We start from the raw sequence: 4,684 nt of genomic DNA on the forward strand, positions 1-4,684 counted from the left end.
GGCGCTGCCGGGGCCCTGCCCCGGGCGGGCGGTGCTGCCGTGAGGGGCGGGCTGGGCCTCGGCACTCGGGGAGTCGGAGTGCAGCCCCTGGCTCCTGCCAAGTAAACGGCAGGAAAAGTCCGTCAAACGCCTGAACGCGTGGTTCATTTCCAATCCAGGCGCAGTGCAAAACGCCACCTTTTCATACAATGAGCTAAGAAATGTGCTCTTGAAAAGGAAAGGCTCAATTAAAAAATAAAAGGAAGTCGTTAAAGTTGTTAAAGCTTCCTGTATGCCACGGCCTAAATTAAAAAAAAAAATTAAAATCCCTAATGTCTTATAGAAAGATGATTCTCCCTGCCATCTCTACGACTTTCTCTGGGTGTTTTGGAAACTGACAAGCGTCAGTTGATTTGCCCACGGCAAATCATTATACTCTGGAAAAAGTTTCCTATGCCTAAATGGAAAACAGAATAGAGAAGGGATCTCTGAACATGCCTACAGTGTTTTTGAGAGGGAAAACACTTTATGAGGCCAACTGTAACCCCTACTGCCTTTTGCCAATAGCATAAGAAAGCTGCAAAGACAATATACAGTCAGAACACCCTTTTTATGGTCAGGGATTGTGCACATTATGCAATGTCAGGGTGTTCTGCTGCTCACCTTTCAGCCTCAAAGTCCTTTCTGAAGAGATAAGTGCAGAAAACAAGTGAAAGGTCTTTCTACTCTGGCTCCCAACAAGAGAAATAAAGATAACATAAAGAATTATTAAGACATTATCACTTCTTGCATTAACCTGTTCACATTCCATGCATGAACCACTTTCACACAGAAACTTGAGACTTGTGACCTTTGGACGTGAGAATCTTTATACCTGAATTTTCTGGAGTACAAGTAGTGTACAAAATAACAGACTTAGTGTGGGAAAAGTTTTCAGCTTCATTACTTGCCACAAATCATAAACTTCAGTTTTTAAAAGCAGTGTCAGTCGACAGGGTTTTGTTGTTTTTTGTTGTTTTTTTTTTTTTTTTTTTTTTTTTTTTTTTTTTTTTTTTTTTTTTTTTTTTTTTTTTTTTTTTTGTTTGTTTTTTTTTTGTTTTTTTTTTGTTTTTTTCCTGGTGCTATGAAGTATAAATACATCTTAATACATTAAGATTTTACACAAGCCCTCAAAATCTCAGGATCCTTCATGGCAACACAGGGCCTTACTCATGGGTTGTGATCATAAGACATCATCTAACAAGATGATGCTACAGTAAGAAAGCCTGTAATGGTGTAAGATGATGTAATTGTCTTTATTGGCTAAATCCAGAGGGCAACCTATAAAGTGAAATTGCCAAAAAAATATCTGCTCTAGTCCAAGTAGCATTGTATGCTTTAAATTCCTGATCATTTTAAGTTGGATTACACCATGACTGTCACTAAATGCCCCACATCAGTCCACTGACTGGCATCAAGTTACATACTTGTGCAGCTAAAGCAAACTGCTAATCTGATGAGGTTTTCCTTCAGTCACTCTTCAAGACATCAAGTACCTTATCCAGTGAATTCACTGAAAATTTAGGACAGATTAAAGAAACCATGGAGCTATATTCTTAAATATTAATTTCTTTGCCTTTCAATATATGGTGTATCTGTCTTTTTCCAGTAGTAACTTTGCAAATAGGACTCAGACAAACTATTCCAGGATCTACTAATTTGGGTTCAGGGGTTACTGGCCACAGTCTGCCTGTTATAATTGCTGTTAGTGTGTACCTTTTATAATTGCTGTTAGTTTGTACCTTACCCTTGCTCTGCCAGTTGAACTGCTCATCTGATCAAGCACTGATTGGTGTTTTTCTGAATTGAAAATGTAATTCTCCCACTGTAATCTTTAAAAAAGTAATTTTCTAGTACTGAATTCTGGACTGACCAGGTCTTTGGGATTTCCTGCTGTCATGCAGAAACCATTCAAGTAGCCTGACTGTCACAGTCAAGCTGTATTTAACTGCTCCTCAGGGAACTAATGCATCTAGTCAAAATACAATTTGAAAATAAAACTAATGGAAGAACCTCATTACAAATAATACATATGTTACAAATAATGCATATAGAACTGTAGACTATGTGAATTGGAAGGGATCCACAAGAATCATGAAAGTCCAGATCCTGGCCCTGCACAGGACAAGCCAAGGATCACACCCTGTGCCTTTCTTTGTTGTGCCATATGTTGTAGTTTGGGTTTAAAATGCATTTTCAACAGGAAAATCATCTTCTTAACAGGTATCTTTACTACTGAACTTCTATCTAGTTTTGCTGAATTGTGCTTTAGTAGTATCTACTTTACTACTGTTTACTTTCTTATTCCTTCAGATTGCCTCTTAAGAATCAGGATTTTGACAATATTGGTAGTATTTCCATCAGTCCATCTGCACTTTGAAAGATCACCCAAATTAACAGCACAAACTATGAACAATAATTAAAATTATAGTTTTAATTTTAACATAATTTCAATACAACCACTAGTTATAACACAGTGTGCAAACCATTATTTAGAACTGCAAATCATTATTTAGAACAGAACAGCAAAAAAAGTTATTAATTAAAGCTATCTTTTTAGGTCATTATACTTCACAAACCATTAGGAACGTAGTAGCAACAGATCATAGTCCATTACCAAATAAATGTACTTACTGGTTGCTCTAGTGAACCAGTGATATATTAAACAGATCTAATACTTAACAAATGTGAACTATGCCTCTGTTTTTATTCCACACTAAAAGCTGAGGCTAGCACTCTGTGTATTTTAAAAGCATACCATTCCTTTATTTTCTCCAAGGGGGAATTCACATCTTCTTCATATTACACATCCCCAAGGCTCAGAGTTAGTGAGAGTTATTTCCCCTTGCTTATTACACGACCCTTTTATACCATCCTGCTTCTCCCCTGCAGTAAATCCACGCCTCTGTGGCCAGTAGCAGATTTCAGCTCTGCCCGTGGGGCAGCAGAGGAGCACGCTCCATAGAAAAAGACTAAAAACATAGAGGGATCAACTGTGCAGCTCCCAACACAACTCAAACCTGCCTCTACACCTATTTGACTTTGAAGAAAGAATACATATGCTGGTGAGTGCATGCCTGCTGCCAGTACAAGCCCTACTTTTCATTCCCTAATGGAGCCCAAGTCTTTTCACCATGTTATTGGTTGGTTATGGTTTTTAATGTTTCTGGGCTTACAGCACCTTCTGTCCTTTGCATGTGAATTGCAATAGAAGAGGAGAATCACTGTGCCTAACTTGTGGAGGCTGCAAGAACTGGGCCTAAAACTCTTCTGCTATTACAAAAAAATTAAACTTCTACTTGGTTTTTAAGTCATATTTTCTTCCCTTGACTTACACTTCTGAGAATTTAATTATCTATATTTTCTTTTCTTCTTGCAAACTTCTCTCTCCTCTTTTGATCTAGTTTGGACTTACCAGTGTGCCTGATCTCTGCAGATGCTAGGGAATATGGCTGTGGTCATACCCTAATTTTGATTAAGTAATGCAGAGCTATGGGGCTTGGTCACTAATATATGGATAACAACAACAATAACAACAATATAGTTCACATTTCATTGCCATAGACTTGTTTTGTTCACCCCCAGAACTAAAAGGTCCTGTAATTGTTCTTATCACAGCTGTGATTAGCTCTCAAACCCTTGCAGTAACACTCCGAACTGAGCTTTTAATTCTCTGAATCCACCTGTAGATCTGCAATGGCTTTTGTCTCTTAGTCTATTGCTGATTACAAGTAAGGTATAAATACACATCTCAGGAGGTCAAAGAGTATTAAAAGAATTGATAAGTACTTCTAAATGGAAGTGATAGTAAAATTGTTCTGAAGACCATTTTTCTCAAGCCCAGGTGACATTACTTTTATGTTCTAGGAACTTAGCATTTTTTCTTTGAAGTAAAAACCTGAGTTCACAAAGTAAGTATGCATTGTGTGCTTCAGTGATGCTCTGCCTATACAAAGGTCTTTGTGTTTGGAACATGTGCCAAGTCATGCCATTTTGAATTAGTCTTCAAAGGAGCAAAATTGGTACTTGCTGAAACCTTAAAATGGTTTTCTACACCAGCCTATATAAGCCCTGAGCAGCAGAACTGGCACAGTGTGCTGCACTCTTCTGTCCCACTGCCTTAAATGTTCCCATGGCCCAGTTTACTGCCACTTTGCTCCACTAATGCTTCCCAGCTTCTGGCATATCTCAGGTTCATGGGTGGTGTTAAGGCCAGGAAGCCAAGGACATAATAGTTTGGTTTTCCACCTGCTATCTGTTGAGCAGTCTCCATGAAGCCTTTAGGAATATACAATTTTGACTTCTCCATCTCGTTGAATGTGATTGGAATTAACAAAGTGCCAGTGAGCGGGCAGATGTACCAAATCATTATGTTAGCCTTATTTATTTTTCTTGGAAAGTAGAAGAAATGATAAGCTGAACAAACTTTCAAATGATAGCCAAACAAAGGTTCACCGAACTTCATCAGTAACTATCAAACCTTTCTTCTGGGATCGAATGTATTACTTTTCGACTGTTTGGCTTTTTAATAGAAAGCAAGAAAAAAAGTATTTATTGCATACATTAAGAGTACATTAATATAATCTTTGATATTAATCAAGCATTTAAAATGTTACGTTTTCCCTCCGTGCCCGGGGAGCGGGGGGGGGGGCGGGACCCGGGGGCC

Source organism: Onychostruthus taczanowskii, unplaced genomic scaffold, assembly GCF_017590055.1.
Source record: "Onychostruthus taczanowskii isolate IOZ18803 unplaced genomic scaffold, ASM1759005v1 scaffold50, whole genome shotgun sequence".
Lineage (NCBI taxonomy): Eukaryota > Metazoa > Chordata > Aves > Passeriformes > Passeridae > Onychostruthus > Onychostruthus taczanowskii.